The 18,725-nt window shown below is 45.7% G+C and overlaps 1 pseudogene across 8 annotated transcripts in view; it reads right to left on the bottom strand.

Moving 5' to 3' along the window:
- LOC146812828 (epidermal differentiation-specific protein pseudogene) overlaps positions 1–18,725 on the bottom strand; it is a 174,579-nt pseudogene that overhangs the window by 54,083 nt on the left and 101,771 nt on the right. For 7 of the 8 annotated variants that reach the window (XR_014966902.1, XR_014966904.1, XR_014966906.1 and 4 more), the window contains exon 2: positions 14,879–14,979. The product of XR_014966902.1 is annotated as an epidermal differentiation-specific protein pseudogene, transcript variant X1 (transcript). Of the gene's footprint in view, positions 1–14,878; positions 15,016–18,725 lie in introns of all 8 variants that reach the window. The other variant, XR_014966909.1, reaches the window with a different exon arrangement.

The raw sequence follows: 18,725 nt of genomic DNA, 5'->3' as shown, positions 1-18,725 counted from the left end.
AGCACTTCCTGTACCCCCAAACACAAGAAGCTGAACAGGGAGGGAGGGATGGGAACCCAGACTGTGATGGGGAGATCTATGACTCGGAGTAATGAATATTACCGGTAAGTAACCGGTCATTACCTCCTCGTCAGACCTCCCCGTCACAGTCATTACCACATGAGCAGATACCAAAGCAAGAATTGGCTTCAAGTGAGAGCAGGAAACAGACTTTATTGACACAAGCAGAAAGTCACACCACCTGAACAGAACGCAACACAGCGTCCCCAAAACCAGTTGACCAGCCCCACCCACCACCAAATGATAATGGGACATAAAGATGGGAGGAGAAGGCCAAGTAGCTTCCTCGCAGAACTCCACCATAGATGCCCGCTAAAAACAATCCCAGGAAGCAGCCACACCCGAGCTGACCACTCCTGTACCGACGCGGGTGCCATCACACCACAAGCAGCATAGGCCGCCCCAAAGTCCCCACAGCCACTGATGGAGAGTAGCACCAGAGTGCATCAGACGACACCCAGCCAGGCCAAAGGTCACAAAAAGCGAATACACCATACGAAAAGGCAGAGTATGCACCATGTACACCTCAAGAGCCCGATTAACGTCCAAACAGTGCAGTCGCACCTCAACCAACGAAAGAGGAACAGAACAGAACACAGGGAAAGCCAGATCCTCCGAGCAGCAAAACGAGGAAGGGACCGTGGGAACAAGGAAGGATCAGCCCGGAACCCGATACTGTAAAAAACGCAACAAGGGCTCCGAACAAAGCAAGGAAACCAACTCCCCAACTCTTCAGGCCGAAGCAATAGTGACCAGAAAAACCACCATGATGTTCAAAAAACGCAGAGGCACCTCACCCAGATGCATAAAGAGAGCCGATCTCCAAGCCCACAGCACCAATGGAAGACCCCAACAAGGAGCCAAGGACTTAACCATGGGCTACCAGAGGAAACACCTCCTCAACAACCAGGACATCAACGTAACCACAGGGTCACAGGCCGAACCCTTAAAGGCCCTCACAGCCGCCCACTGTCAACCGCATCAACAGAGGGAACCAAAGCCCCTGGGTCCAAGCAGTCGCCACCAGACCACACAGTAGCTCGGTCCAGCCTGACCCTCAGCAGGCCCCCCAGAAACAAGGCAATCTGAGGAAAGGCAGACAGCAAGCCCCCTCCCACCGAAAGGACAGCCAGCCACTCACCAAACTCAATCACACTGAACCAGCGAGCAACATCCCCCTCAAGGCATTTCCCGGGGCAGCAAACAGGTCCACCACAGGGACCCCAAACCTCTCCATCAGCCCCCAAAAACCACTGGTGTCAAGCACATGTCCGATGGGGAGTGAAAAACCCCCGCTCAGACGACCCACCTCTGAGTTCAAAATCTCCGGCAGATGCCATGCCCTCAGAGACAACACAATCAACGCTGCCCACCCGCCAATTGGATGCCCCAACAAGTTGAGGGAGGCCACATTCGCACTCCCCTGGCGGTTTGACATAACACACCACCACCGTGTTGACCGTTCTCACCAGCACATCCCTCTGTAGGACCCAAGGAAGAAAATGAGTCAAGGACGACTGAACAACCTTCCATTCCCTCCAAGAGTAAGAAATCTCACCTCCTGGACCAACCAGACCCCGCGAACAGACTCCAGGGCCAACACAGCCCACCAACCCAGCTCACTGGCAACTGTAGTCAGCACCAACTGCTCCTGGGACACAAAGTGAGAACCCTACAAGAGGGACTGATCCGCCAGCCCCCACAACAATTCCTGGGAAACTCCACACCCTCAGGAATCAACTGCTCATAAATCTGAGACCCTGGACACCAAAGCCCCATAACATGAGTAACCAGGGGGTACAAGTGCAAATGGGCCCAAGGAACAAACATAATGGCAGCAGACCATCATCCCTTGAAGCCGCAACCACAGTCAAGCTGTGGAAGACCGGGCAACCAACCCCTTCCTCAGCCCACGCACCAGAGTCAGCTTGCAGAATTCTGACAGGAAAACCTTCCCCATCTCAGTACAGAAGACCCCCTCAATAAACAGCAGGCCCTGAGTGGGGCACAGATGGGACTACACCAAGGCCAGAATCCACCCGAACAGCTGAAAGAGCCGGCAAACCTCCTGGGTATGTGAATGAGCCTCAAGGAAAGAAGAGGAAAAGATCAACCATACATCCAAGTAAGGAAACACCTGGCTCCCCTGAGCATGCAACATCCCACCCAGGGTGCCAACACCGTAGGGAAACACCCTAGGAGAGGCAGACAGGCCAAATGGTAATACCTGGGACTGGAAACAACCAACGCCCACATAGAACCGTAGAAACCTCAGGGAAGCCATGCGAACCGGAACATGGTAGCGACACCATTTCGAAGGACCGATAAGGGATGCACAAACTCACTGCCTTCAGAACCAGAACAAGACGGAGTCCCCATCAGGTATCTCGATCCGAAACAGGATCTAGCAAAACCCCCTGACCCTGTTGACTCCCTGGCACCCTTACCACAGCCCCTTTCGAAACCAGGTCCAGAACCTCATCCAACAGAGCCCGACACTTGACCCGAGATCTAGTAACAGGGGTAGCCCGAACACAACCACCAGTGGAACCCTAAATTCGCACTGATATCGAAGCTGGACAATCCGCAGGACTCATCGATCCTGAAAGGACTCCCCAGACCAGAAAAAAAGTCCTGAGGCAACCCCAACCGGCGTCACATCTGAACCCCTAACATAGACATGTATTGGAAGGCCCCGAAGAAGTGGAGGCACCATGCCGACCCCGGGACTTGTGAAAGGAAGGGACACCCCAGCCACGTCCCCAACTACGAAAAAGGGCTGGGAGGCCATGGAGAATGAAACACCCATCCAGAGCCCGCTGATACCCAGCAAATTTCCCCTTCTGTGAAGAGCGGACCGGAACCCAAAGAGCCTGTGAAAGGAATTTTCAAGAGGGCATGCTTCTGTGCTACCTCTGCTTTCCAAGGCGTAAGCCACAACTGTCTCCTAGCCGCCACCGAGACCCCAGCTGCAGCAGTAAGGGAATCAAAGGACAAATCAGCCAGGAATTGCATTGCTGCTCCAACATAGTCAAAGACTCAGAGGGGACATCCTCTTGTAAGAGCTGCTCCGAAACACCCTGACAGTCCCTCAGAAGAGACAGAACCAGGTAGCAAGTGCAAGCCGCGGAACAAACCACAAGATTAGAGGTTGTAAGGGACCTCTTCAAAGCCTATTCAACCCGCTACTCCCCAGAATCAGAGGGAACCACATCCCCGGAAACCACCAGGCTCTGAGATGCAAGACCCGCCAGCAGGGAATGTACATACACCACAGGCGGAGACTCCTCTGAGAACCCTTGCAAAGGATATCTCCCAGCCAGAAACCGGAGAAAAGAATGCATGTAAATATTCTTCCCTCCCCCTCCCAACACAATCCACACAGGCCCCAAAGCTGATAAATGGCAAAAATATCCACTGACTCAACACCTGCAAGGGGACCCGGGAACCCCAAATTGTCCCGCACATCCTCATCAGGATCCAGGACAGCCAGGGCATCAAACTTCTGCCTGAAAGGCCCCTTGAATTCCCTCGCAAGCAAGCCGCAGCAGCTTCAATCATATGCTGCACCACATTTAAGGAAGGCGCTGTGGAAGGTCCCTCAACCACCACCTCCTTCTCCGTGATCCCACTCATCTCATCTCTGACCGCATCCCATCCATGATAAATAATAGCCAGTGGAGCACACACTAATATATATATATTCGTTCCTGCAGAATATCCCAGCCGGAGGGCACTCCTTACAAAAAAGCTCCAAGCTTCAGAACAACATCCTGACAAATAGGAGTGCCACTTCCTCACGGATCGGGGCCCATTTTCAGGTGTGTCAGACACCTCATTAAAATCCAAAGCAACACGCGCTCTTACAGCAACGTAATGCGGGCCACACCAACAATTCTTAGAAAGAAAGTTATTTAATTCCAAACAAACAGGCATTACGCGTTTCGAGTCTAACAACTCTTAATCATATGCCACGCTGTTACATCAGTGGGTTCGTTGCTTTTAAAACGTAACTTATTAGACATTGAAAAAGGACAATCGTCTATTCTTCCAATGTTGGTTTAAAGGGACAGTCAGTTGTTGGTTTTAAATTCATAGTTTGTGCAAATATTGCCAATGCAGCGAGGGTGCGTACAGTTTCATGCTTCAGGTTATTCATTTAACCCCCAAATGGTTCTTCAATACGTGTGTTCCCTCGTTGAAAAATTCATTTGTTTTTATTCTCATAGTTGTATGGACTGCAGCTCCCATGATGCTTCTTAACCGCCCTTTACCTTACTTTTATTGGTTTTCAATGTTGATTTTGGCAAGACTTAACTTGCTTCGCTGTTTTCCGGGTGCAAAAGCTTGCAATGTGATCTAGGCCTCCGTGTTGAGGCCGAAACGCGTCATGGTGGTACGAGGTGCACGAATGAAATAAAACTACACCTTGCACTTTATTTCGTTGGGTCTGTGGTCGTCTTTCCTTGTGGATTGGAATTTGAAGACGAAGTTCCTTGCATATATATATATATAAATATATATATATATATATATATATATATATATATATATATATATATATATATATATATATACTCCACAAGCGAATGGGAATACCCGCTGTCTCCAGATCAAAGGGCGCGTCGAAGAAATGACCTCCCAGTCACGGTCATCAATATTCCACCACAAAAGTAATCGACGCCGTGTCTGTGCGCAAAAATCAATGTTTAATGCCAGCTGAAAATGACAGACGCGTTTCGCCTGTCCTGCAGGCTTGTTCACTAGCAATTCAATAAAGTTACAATGGCTTTTTTATCCGTGAAAGTGATTAAGTCACATGTGAACTACAATAATAAAACTGGACAACAGACTTGTAGTTTTTCATACTGAGACACAGGAAAAAAGTTAATAAAGGTAAAATACCCAAATACAAACTCGTTTCTTCATAGTCATTGCATAATTGAACAGTATGTGTTTCATTACGTTACAATACAAACTTACATTGTAACATTTGTCAAAACAGACTGACTTTGTAGGACTTGTTGAACCTTGTTGTCGACCATAGTGGTCAATAATGGCCTGATTCGGTTAAATAACCGAAGATTATCAACTTGACCAAAATTGCGTTTGAGTAAACCCAATATATTCAAGCAAAATTAAAATATCAGGTCCTAGCGACCATCAGTAATTACTGAGTGGAGTAAAGCCCAAGTGGGCAAAATACACAAAATGACAAAGTTTAGAACCTGTGTGACACATATTGTCTGTAGTATAACAGTGTCCAAGTACCTTAAAACAAAACCTAAGAAAGGAGTGGGGAGGAATCTATAGGTGGGTGTGTAAATCTTCTTCCATGTTTAACCCATCTGGAATCTTAGTGTTAAGTTTAATGATATAACAAGATTCAAGTTTGCGTAATTTTCTCTCACGGTTGCCCCCCCTGCTGTTAATTGGGATGGCATCAATGACAAAATAAAAGAGACCTTCAGCGCTCTTGGTATGGTATTGCTCAAAATGACGGGCCACGGGGTAGGATTTGTCCCCATTCTTAATGGCTCGCAAGTGTTGCAACACTCTTTTGTGGACAGGAAGGATTGTGGAGCCTACATATTTTAAGCCACAAGGGCATTGAAGCACATATATTGCATAGTCTGTTTTACAGGAGAATTTTCCTTTGATTTGCTGTACAGACTTGTGATCAAAGCCTACTGGAAAACTTGTCATGTTTTTTCCAAACATGCACGCCTTGCATTTAAGGCATTTGATAAAACCATCCTTTCTACTTAACCATGAACTGATTGGTCTCGTCTTAGTATCACTGGGTAACATGTTACTAACCAGAGCCTGATGGAGAGATCTGGCTTTTCTCAAGTTAAACTGTGGTCGCCTTTGTACAAATTTACCTAATACAGGATCATTGCGGATGATATTGCAATGTTTGTAGATGATATTTCTTAGTTCATTTTGCTGGTTATTGTACGTAGTGATGAATCTACACTTATTGGTCTCTGATTGATGTAGTTTGGCTACCTTGCTATCTTTATTAAAGAGTATCTGCTCTCTAGTTTTCTGTTTTACTTTAAAGACAGCTTGGTTCAAACATGTTTCGGAGTGGCCTCTGGCTTGAAAACGGGATTTCAAACATGATAATTCTTTTTCAAAATCCTGTTCCTTACTACAATTACGCAAAGCCCTGAGGCATTCCCCATAGGGGATACTCTTGACTAGTTTAGCTGGATGGAAACTAGTGGCATTTAACAATGTGTTTCCATCTGTAGCCTTGCGGTAAAGTTTGGACTGAAGTTTACCATCACTAACATACACTGTCAAATCCAAAAAATTGATCTCACAAGCACTGATTTCACTGGTCAGCTTTAAGTTTAAATCATTTGTTTGGAGTTTCTTTACAAAATCCTCTGCGCTACTCTTGGTGCCTTTCCAAATGATAAAAAGGTCGTCAATATAACGACTCCAATGAACAACGTTGTTTTGCCACTCAACCTGCCACAGCGACTGGACCACCTGCTCCCCCCACCAGCCCATATGCAAATTAGCATAGCTGGGGGCGAAGCAGGTGCCCATCGCGGTTCCGCATATTTGATGGTACAGTTCACCATTAAACAGAAAAAAATTGTTCTCAAGACAGATGGAAATCATTTTGAGTAACATTTGGGTATGGTGCCAGAACTTTGCGGGACGGTTCCCTAAGAAATATTGACAAGCATTTAAGCCATCTTTGTGGCGAATACTGGTGTATAAAGTGGTGGCGTCTATGGTGAGTAACAAAAAATCATCTTCCCATGGAATATCATAGATTTTACGTAAAAAGTCACTTGTGTCTAGGATAAAAGAAGGTAATAGTTTGACAAGGGGGCATAAAAATGAACCAACAAATTTAGAAGTGTGTTCAAATGCACTACCTATGGCCGAGATGATAGGCCGGCCAGGAGGATTTGTGATGTCTTTGTGGACTTTTGGGATCAGGTATAAGACTGGAGTGGTCGGGCAAGTAATTTTTAGAAAAGACATTTCATCCTTGCTAATCAAACTTTGTCGATTCCATTCCACCAACAAGGAATTGTACATAGAATAACATTCTTCCATGACATTTTCTTTTACCTTAACGTAGTTGGACCTATTAGTGAGCTGTTTGTATGCCTCTGTTAGGTACTGCTGCGTACCCCAAAGAACTACATTTCCCCCCTTGTCTGCATTGCGAACAATACAATCATTGTTGTTACTTAGTTTGTCAACCAAGTTATACTACTCTTTAGACTGTTGAGTAAGTGACTTTTTCTTTCCATTCAATGATTTGCATAGACTTTTTATTTCATTGGTGACCAGTTCATTGAACACATCCACTGAATCCCTTGCTGTTATAGGGGTAAATTTAGAGATCGGTTTGAAGTCTGTTAATGTCTCAATGTTCGTATCGATTCCTTCCTTGTGGGCCAGTATCGACATTTGGTCACTGGTGCTCATCACATCAAAGGAACCGCTGGATTGAATGTTGGAAGCTTCCAAATGGCCAAGATCATGTAACTCCAACATCAGATTCATGTCGTCAACATCCAAATTATTGTATTGCATTTGTACAGGTACATGAGCAGGCGTTGTTGATTTTTTTCTGGGCGAGTGTATTTTATGAGGATCGCAAGCATTCTGCTCGAGGATTCTTGGCTGTTGTCAGACCACTCCCTCAACATGTTTGGATTAGGGTCCTCATATGTGGGGGCCACTAGGATTCGTAGCCCTCTCGGAATTCTTTTCACTTCCAAGTAACGGTGCAGTGATTTTGCTTCCCACCATTTAGAAAGTTCGGTACGCCTTAGCTTTTCCAATCGTTTTAAACGCGCCATTACATCCGTGATTTTACTTTCTGGAGTAACTGTTGCAGTTTTTCTATTCCCAGGTATACTATCACAGAAAATCGATAATGCAGCTTCCTCCCGCTCCTTGATTTCAGCAGCTGACATCATTAAACAATAATGTTGTTTGAGGAACAATCCTCGCGCACAGAACCGCCAAAGCTCACAACCACTAAACTGTGTGTGACTATTAGATTAATGTTTCAATGGCTTTCCCTTTTCCCCAGTGTCGCGAAACCAAACGATCACCTCAGCAAGCCTTCCACACGCCTCGGGTCAGCCGACTCGTAATGGTGTGTTGGTTCTCAGCTGAGTCGCTGTTTGAAATTCTCCAGGTTGCGATCCCGCTCTCCTGTATAAACGGCACGGGGGGGACAGCGGTACTTAAACACACTCCACAAGCGAATGGGAATATCCGCTGTCTCCAGATCAAAGGGCGCGTCGAAGAAATGACCTCCCAGTCACGGTCATCAATATTCCACCAAACTTTCACCACAAAAGTAATCGACGCCGTGTCTGTGCGCAAAAATCAATGTTTAATGCCAGCTGAAAATGCCAGACGCGTTTCGCCTTTCCTACAGGCTTGTTCACTAGCAATTCAATAAAGTTACAATGGCTTTTTTATCCGTGAAAGTGATTAAGTCACATGTGAACTACAATAATAAAACTGGACAACAGACTTGTAGTTTTTCATAGTGAGACACAGGAAAAAAGTTAATAAAGGTAAAATACCCAAATACAAACTTGTTTCTTCATAGTCATTGCATAATTGAACAGTATGTGTTTCATTACGTTACAATACAAAATTACATTGTAACATTTGTCAAAACAGACTGACTTTGTAGGACGTGTTGAACCTTGTTGTCGACCATAGTGGTCAATAATGGCCTGATTCGGTTAAATAACCGAAGATTATCAACTTGACCAAAATTGCGTTTGAATAAACCCAATATATTCAAGCAAAATTAAAATATCAGGTCCTAGCGACCATCAGTAATTACTGAGTGGTATTGAATATATAGTTCAAACCCTGAGTGGGCTCCGACAACTTCTTAGCAAAGTTAAACTTTTTCCCTGCATAGGGCTCCGGGTATGTTCCTGGCCATTCTATGCCGCAACAGTAGTGCCCAGGGTTTGAACTATATGTTCCAACATGCTCCTGGGCACTAGCCAAACCCACTAAGGGCGGGATATAATAAAGGCATTCTGGACCTTCCGAGATCACTTCAATGCATTTTGCCCATGAAGAAGAGATGAAATTCTCGAAACGCGTCGGCACAGAGACTATAATGCCGGGATGAAATCGCTGGCCGCCATGATTTAATAAATACAAACCTCCGGTTTTGCAACAGCAGCTGAGTGCCTCCAGGCATGCTTTGGGCGATTTGAGGAATAATATATATATATATATATTCACTTAAAAAACCATAGGTTTCACACATGTTATAGTTAGGTGGATATTTCACTCGTAAAAAACCAATGAAATTCCCCCGTTATAGTTAGTTCAGATAACTATAACTTGCGTGCCCGCAATCCACTGCTCATGACGTCACTCATGACATGGTCAGTGGCATGACTCATGACATCACTGATGACATCATCCTTGTGATAGAGTGGTGGTCGTGCCAGTTATAGTTATCTGAACTAACTATAACGGGGGAATTTCATTGGTTTTTTACGAGTGAAATATCCACCTAACTATAACATGTGTGAAACCTATGGTTTTTTAAGTGAATTTGCAAGGTTTTTTAAATGCTAATTCCTAACTATAACGTGTGTGAAACCTATGGTTTTTTCAGTGAATTTGTACGGTTTTTTAAATGCTAATTTATTTATGTATAATTATTTTTTTTATATATTTATTTTACAATAAACTACGTATTATAAATTTATTTTTATTTTTTTGGTTTTCACCGTGCGCACACGGTACGCGTAGTCGCGGAATCGTTACGCGAAGTTCGCGGAATTTTTCTGTTTATACCGTGCGCGTACGCTACGCGCATTCCGCGATTTTTCGAAAAAAAATTCAAATTAATTTTTGCCATTGGGGGTCCTTCTGGGACCCCCTGACAAAGGCTAGGGGGTCAGGAACTGTCCACCCTGCCCCCTTTTCACGTTCTCCACCTTTGTTTTTCACCCCCTCAGACTGCGAGAGACAAAATGGCGGCCGACACTTCCTGGTTTCGACCGATTCGAATGTTTACTAAGATCTAACAACCAATCAGAATCGCGCTCGTGCGCGTACAGTAAGCTTACGGTACGCGCTCGGAGCGCGCCTATAGATATATATATTGATTTAAATGCTATTTTCTCAGGAAATACTGAACAGATTTACACAAGACCTTCAAAAGGCACATCCCTGACCTGAGGGCTACCTCTCTGCCAAATTTCAAGTAATTCTGTTCAGCCGTTCGGGCTGTAGCTCGGACTAAAGGTCCTATGGAAAAATGCATGGGGAAAACGCGTTTTGGGACCCCCCCTTTTTCTCAGCCCCCGCTTGACGAATCCCCCCGAGACTTTCAGGGAAGGAGCGGAGCTGCGCGCACCGCGTGACCACCGTGCGTGCATGGCACTAACTGCGTAAAGTGGGCGCGCGGTGCGCGAAGCGCTCCGCGTGCTCACTGTGCGCGCACGGTGCGCGAAGCGCACCGTGCGCGCACGGAACGAACTGCGTTAACTGGGCGCGCACGCCACGAATGGCGTAAAGTAAGTTAGCATTTAAAAAACCGTACAAATTCACTGAAAAAAACCATAGGTTTCACACACGTTATAGTTAGGAATTAGCATTTAAAAAGCCTTGCAAATTCACTGAAAAAACCATAGGTTTCACACATGTTATAGTTAGCTGTACATTTTACTGATAAAAAACCAATGAAATTCCCCCGTTATAGTTACTGTAGGCAACTATAACTCACGCAACCGTAATCCTCTGCTGATGACATATGTGTCTTTATGAAAAAAAAATATTTGTAATATATGTATAGCTAAAATTTAATGGAAGAAGACATGGGCAAATAAGTGTCTAAATACAGTATTAGCATCAGCAGAGGATTACGGTCGCGTGAGTTATAGTTGCCTACAGTAACTATAACGGGGGAATTTCATTGGTTTTTTATCAGTAAAATGTACAGCTAACTATAACATGTGTGAAACCTATGTTTTTTTCAGTGAATATATATATATATATATATATACGGACAGTACCCACAAAATACAACTCAACAAGGGCCAACCCCAGTCAGGCACATAGCCTCCCAGCCTTATTCTGCAATTCTGCATTCTCGAGCTGTTTCCCCTACATAGGTTAAGTTGCAGGGGCACAGGATGGCATAGATACAATTAGACGTCCTACAGTTCGTCATCTCTGTTAGCTGTATGGTACGGTTGTTGATGCAGATTACATCACTCAAAATAGCACTGGCGCATGCATGGCATGTCCCACATTGATGATTTCCATTTATGGGGCAGTCACCTGTGATAGATATTTGAACCAATCCTTTCTGTTCTGGGAGCTTTGCTTTTACCAGTAGATTTCTCAAATTTTTATTGCGACGAAATGCAAAGAGTGATTTGGGAATCCGTGTTGTTTGGCTGTCCAGGTTGAGTAGGTGCCATTGTGAATTTATGATCTGACGGATTTTGTTATCAATTGATGAATGTTTCGTGACACAGACTAGCTTGTCTGTTTGTTCTGATGGTTTGGTTTGGAACATAGTGTCGCAATTGTAGAACCGTGCTCGTTTCAGGGCATCTCTGACCAGTCTATGAGGACACCCTCTCTGGATGAATTTCTCCTTCATCAGGTCAGCATTGTAGAGGTAATCCTTGATGGAAGTACAGTTTCTACGAAGTTGTAGAAACTGACTAAATGGAATTCCATCTTTTTGACTTCTCGGGTGGAAGCTACTAAAGTGGAGAAGAGTGTTCCTGGCTGTGGGTTTAGTATATAGGGACACCATCAGTTTGAGACCCTGATGTCCCACCCACACGTCCAGGAACTCCAACTTGTACGTACTGATGTGGGCAGTGAACCTAAGGTTGTCATCTGCAGCATTAATCCATAGAATGAATTCGTCTAAAGCCTCCTGGTCGACGCTCCAGATGAAAAAAACATCATCTATGAACCGCGACCAGTGGCAAACGTTCTCGGAGAACGGAGCAAGCTCGTTATAGATGTTGGTTTCTTCAAAATTGCCCATATATAGGCATGCCACGATGGGGGCTCAAGCTGCCCCCATGCTGACTCCTTGTACCTGCTGATAGTGGTCACCGTCGAATTCGAAGAAATTTTCTTCGAGAACGATCTCAAGGCATTGGATTAAAAATTGCCCATCGTGCAGCGTAGTTTTAGTATTGATGATGTCACTGACTACCTTAACGCTTCTTTTTGAGGGATGTTCGAATATAACGATTCTACATCTAGGGTTACTAAGATCTCTCGGTCTGGGTTGTACTGGAGACCTTCTATCTCGAAGATAAAATCCCCCATGTCCTTGACATATGAACGAAGAGCCGTGACCATTGGTTGAAGGAATTTGTCGATATATTTGGAAAAGGGCTCTGTGGCCGATCCAATGGTGGAGACAATTGGTCTCATCGGGGGTCCAGTTGGTCCTTGTGCGTTTTTGGTACCCTGTAGATTATTGGTATGCGGGAATATGTTGGGGTGAGATATTCTGCTTCGCTTTGGCAGATTTCCCCTCTCTCTACTGCATCCTCTACTGCACGTAAAATCCTGCGTTTGACTCTGGGTTCAGGGTTGGCATTGATCTTACGATAATGTCTTGGTGATCCAAGTAGATCCCACATTTTCTTTTTGTACTTGTTAGTATCGAAGATGACAATGCCACCCCCCTTATCGCAAGGTTTAATGGTTAACTCACTATTTTTCTTGAGAGTATGGAGGGCAGTAATTTCACTGAGTCCCCTCTCACTGCATGTCCGTGGACAAAGACAATTATTTCAAATAGTGGGATACCAGAATACACAATAAAAGGATACCAGAATACACAATGTTTTTTTCTGATTTTAGCCAGAAGTTTGGTATCATAACACAAAAATGTTTTAGGGACTTGACCCCCAAACCCACACAACGGCCGCTAGAGCACACCGCTGCACACTCACCTGTAAACAGCATAGGGTCTTGCAAGGAGTAGTTCACAGAAAAAAACAACAGTATGTGCTTCCTTGGGTCAAAGGGAATATGCCACAAGATGTGGGAGTGGCCTGGAGGGTAGGGATGGGCTGAGGAGTTTTGCTTGGAAGTTCTGGGGAGGGGCTATTTCTCATGTGGTTATGACTGTGATGGGGAGGTCTGACGAGGGGGTAATAAGCCCCTAAATAAGAATGGATCGTACTAACTAGTGATGACAATCAGCCGTGCTTGTTCAATTGAAAGGAGATTCACTGTACCACAATACCCTCCTCCTCTTCATTCACACCTGCACATGGTACAGATAGAGAGAGATTGAGTGGGTGGGCCACTCTAAAACACATGCTGCAGTGCAGTGCTTAGTTTTGTTCAGGTGTACTATACAAAGGTATTTGTGATTTTATTGACCCTGTGTAAATAGTTTAACTAAAATTACTGCTGAGTGTGCTAGACAAATACTAGTCTGCACTTTTGTGCCAACTTTTTCACTGCTCAATTTTTTCTAACTGGGTGTTTTGTATTGTTCTTAATCTATGTTGAATGAAATCAGTTTTTTTTCAGAATGTATTCTTGTGCCAATGTTTTCACTGTTTAATTGTTTCTCCTCTACTGACTGAATTGCATTGTTTTTAAACTATGTTGGATGTCAATTTGTTTTAATCTTTTAACTAACTCACTAAAATGAAACATGTCTCTAAAAATAATTCAGGTTTTAAAAATTGTTTGCATGTTTTCAATGTACATTTATGGTTCTATCAGCCAAAATAAAGTAAATAAAGTAAAGTAATTAAGGAAGGTTCTGTTTAATGCCCCCTCAGACACCACTGCTGTCTCTCTCGAATGGTCACTTCGAGTCATTAACGCACTATAATAAACATTCTAAATGAGAATGGATCGTACCAACTAGTGATGATAATCAGGTGTGCTTGGGCTAATTGAAAGGAGTTTCCCTGTACCTCCACCTCTTCTTCGACACCCTGCACATGGTACAGATAGAGAGAGGGTGAGTGGATGGGACACTCTAAAACACATGCTGCCGTGCAGTGCTTAGTTTTATCCAGGTTTAACTCAGAGTCAGGCCTGGAAACCATGAAGAGATCCAGGGCTCACTTTAGGGGCTTGAAGAACTTGCATTCATGATTGGACTGACTGTGTAGTAGCCACTGAGATGTAAACTTTAAATGGAAGAATAGCTGTGTGTAAAACCTAGGTCCTGCAGCAGAAAACAGTCACTAAAAGACAAAAATGGGCAAGACGTGATGTTTAGGTGACTTGGTCTGACCATGGACATGGTGGCAATGGAGAGACCTGGGAACTGGCAACGCAGATTCATAGCCTTCAAATTACACAGCACTTCCATCAGTTGCATCTCAAAGGGCCAGGCCCAGGGATAGAGCCTAGAACATGCACTTGAGCCTAGAGCATGCAGTAAAGTCAGGAACCCCCTTATCCAGTGCCATCTAGGTACAGTAGCACAAGGCATTCAACCTGTATAAACAGGGAAAGCAATGTAGCAACTAGTAGGCTGCCTACATATTGATCACTAAGATGAAAACCATGCCACTGGTACACAAGAAATAGTCATGCGGTGTCAAAGTGTTAAAAATGAATGTATCATGGAACTGCTCCTATACATCAATGTCCTCTCACTTAAGGTCTGGCAAATCCCACAGCACTTTCTCTCAAGCCTTCCCAGAGTTGGTCTTCTAGTAAGAATTAGGCAGTCAACATAGAAACCAGGGTCCTTGTATCCCCATCTTTCTAGGAACATGTCCTTTACAATGAGAAACCTTTGTTGAAAAACCTTCCCTCTTACCTCTCCACAAAGTGGTTTCCCAACGACTAAGGTGGCTTCTGAAGAACTCCTCCTGGCTCCTAGCAACTCTTGCAGCACACAGCTAACAATTCTCACTGGATCTACAAGGAGAAGAGAAACAAAGCACACCTGTATTACTAGTCAACATAAGAATTTAATGTAGCATATTGAAGAGAATTAAGCAAAAACAACAGTCTCTCACTAGCAGCCACTAGGACCTGCTGCCAGTTGTGGAAATTTATAAGTGGCCAGTAAAATATGTATTGCATTTAGGCCAGTGTAACTGACCATGGGTGCTTCAGAAAGCACTATCAAGCATCAATTTTGGGGAACATTTGCAAAATTAGATATTGTAAATTTGTTGTGTCCTGCAAAAGCTGCTGTCTAACATCCGGACCAAGAGCCCACCACTGTCTATTGTACACGCCCCTCTGTCTGAGCACTAATGCGTAGGCAAATAAATGGGTACGGTGTACTCAAGAGCCAGAAGTCGACTGAGTCAGTCATCTCTAATTTGTGCAGTATGACGACTAGCAACATAGCCGAGTGTGCTCAGTCAATGGGTGAAGTCATTCAAAAAAAGTGAAACTGATGAATCCCACAAGAGAAACAAGGAATCAAGAACCTCATCATGAGCTAAAGATGGGGAGTGATGAGGCCATGATTAATTTAAAGATAGTGAGACTCACACTGCATGCCACCTCATGTCCTATGCCCCCATTCAGTGAACTAGCCTCATACTTTGAATGAAGCGATCTTCTACTGGTCTTTCCAGGTGTCAGTTGCACTGAATGGCTGACAGCCAGGTTGCATCACAGCAGATGTTTATGACTGTTGCAAACACCATTGCTTGTCACCGATTGTAACTTCCTAATGCGGAGGCAGGAAATTAGTAAGCAAAAATACCTCACTCACAATGACGACAAATGTCTGAAGGTCTAATCGAAATAACACTTTATAAAGAGATAACTATGACAAGCATAGGCAAAGACTATAGGTCTGACGTTAATGTGCTACTGCAATAGATCTGCATTTGTTCATGACTGTGTGTGCTTACCCTAGCAGGTTAAAAGCCAGGCCTATTGACTTTGGGATGATACTCTGAGCATAGAAATTGTGAAAGGCTTTACTATTTTAAATTAATTATTTATCTATTACATATCTCCCTCCGTCCCGAGGCGAGACGGTGCCTCTTGAATATCTGGAAGCCCACGGACTTAAACACTTCTCTGACACAGTGGGCCACTCTGGGGTTCATGTTGGCAAAAAGAAACATCGCTCAACTTTGGGGGGCAGCACATCCACCCACATTGGAAGCCTGGGAGAGAAACCTCGATTGGTGCATGTTCAGAGAAAAGACAGTGGTGCCGATCACGATCCGGTAAAAAAATGGCCCGTACGACTCGTATCCGGTCTTTTTACCGTACGAATCGTACAAGTGCCGTACAAACTGCCAATTACGATTCGCATGGGAAAAAGACCATACGAATCGCATTGGGAAGTATTCCCCACACGTCCTCGGGTCGGAAAAAGTGTCCGACACGTCCACGGACGATTTACCGTACAAATGTGAAATGTGAAGTCCGACCGGGGAATCACGATCCATCACGTGCGTCCGATGTTACAACCGCATGGAAAAAACACCGTCCGCACCGAACACCCATAGCAACCATGGAGACATGTGCCCGCATACGCGCCCAACACTCCCCCCAGCCCCCGTACGTTCGAGTCGTACCCCCCGTGTATGTACACCCGTGTACGTGTCGTACCCCCTGTGTGTGTACACCCCTGTACGTGTCGTACCCCCGTGTATCTACACCCGTGTACGTGTTGTACCCCCACCCGTGTATGTACACCTGTGTACGTGTCGTACCCCCTGTGTATGTACACCCGTGTACGTGTCGTACCCCCCGTGTATCTACACCCTTGTACGTGTCGTACCCCCGTGTATCTACACCCCTGTACGTGTCGAACCCCCACCCGTGTATGTACACCCGTGTACGTGTCGTACCCCCCGTGTATGTACACCCGTGTACGTGTCGTACCCCCACCCGTGTATGTACACCCGTGTATGTGTCATACACCCCGTGTATGTACACCCGTGTACGTGTCGTACCCCCTTGTATGTACACCCCTGTACGTGTCGAACCCCCACCCATGTATGTACACCCGTGTACGTGTCGTACCCCCGTGTATGTACACCCCTGTACGTGTCGTACCCCCGTGTATCTACACCCCTGTACGTGTCGAACCCCCGTGTATCTACACCCCTGTACATGTCGAACCCCCCCCGTGTATGTACACCCGTGTACGTGTCGTACCCCCCGTGTATGTACACCCCTGTACGTGTCGAACCCCCACCTGTGTATGTACACCCGTGTACGTGTCGTACCCCCCGTGTACGTGTCGTACCCCCGTGTATGTACACCCCTGTACGTGTTGAACCCCCACCCGTGTATGTACACCCGTGTACGTGTTGTACCCCCCGTGTATGTACACCCCTGTACGTGTCGAACCCCCCATGTATGTACACCCCTGTACGTGTCGTACCCCCTGTGTATCTACACCCCTGTACGTGTCGTACCCCGCGTGTATGTACACCCGTGTACGTGTCGTACCCCCGTGTATCTACACCCGTGTACGTTAGAGTCGTACCCCCACCCACGTATGCATGGAGCGTACCCCCACCACAACATCCTAAGTACGGAGCGCACCCCAGGCCCCAACATCACAACCGCATGTACGAGTCGTACCAAGCCACACACAAGGACAGCACTGTACCACAAAATGGGCCATGTACACACCGTACACACGCTAAAAACGCACGTACACAACCAGGACAAACCAAAACGACACAAGAATACACCATTTGAATGGAACAAAGCCACAAAACATGTCCAACAACCACTAAAACAACACATTCACTGACCTGCAACTGCCAAAAACAAACAGAGGCCCAAAACACCACCACTCCTTATAACACACCCACCCAAAGTTCAAACACAGCCACACCCACCAATGGACCAATAAAAAGGGCCCACACACACAAACCATGAGCCTTTGCAACAGACTCACTGCTGCCAGACCCCACAGACAACCTACAGCACCATACTAGAAGCTGCACCACACCTTACACTTGCACACCTTCACACACACACCTTCACAAACACCCCCTCATCACATTCACACACACACCTGCACAACCACACCCACACACCCACAACCATCCACACACACACCCCCACCATCCACACCCACACCCCTCACCATGCCCACCAACAAGAATCCAAAGTTCACTAGCCGAGAGTTGGAGGACCTTGTCGATGAAATCCTCAGAGTCGAGCCACACCTCTTTGGAACATTGGTCAGACAGACCAGCATTTCAGCAAAAACAGCCATGTGGCAGACCATCGTCGATGCTGTGAATGCTGTTGCTGACACCAGAAGGAACAAGCAGGAATGCCAAGCCAGGTGGTACGATCTGCGGAGGAGGGTCCGAGCCAAGATGACGGATGAACACAACCAGGCCAACGTCACTGGAGGAGGGCCGTCCCGCAGACCCGTACACTACCATCCCTGGGAGGAGAGGGTGATGGCCATACTGCCGGTGGAGGCAGTGGAGGGATTAGGAGGACTCCGAGACCCGGGTGAGTACACAAACAACGCACCTCACATGGGGGGAACGTCATCCACAACCAAACTCACAAACAGGCACGCAACCACCCCAAGCTATCGCATGACTCAACCACACTCCATGAACACGCACATGCCACTGGCGCCACCATGCCCCATGCACCCATCTGGACAATGTCAAGTCACAGGCCACAGAAGACACCAACACATGACA

This window comes from Triturus cristatus, chromosome 7 (assembly GCF_964204655.1).
Source record: "Triturus cristatus chromosome 7, aTriCri1.1, whole genome shotgun sequence".
In the NCBI taxonomy this organism is placed as follows: domain Eukaryota; kingdom Metazoa; phylum Chordata; class Amphibia; order Caudata; family Salamandridae; genus Triturus; species Triturus cristatus.
Note: the sequence above shows the minus strand (reverse complement) of the source record. Positions and strands in the feature narration are given on the sequence as shown.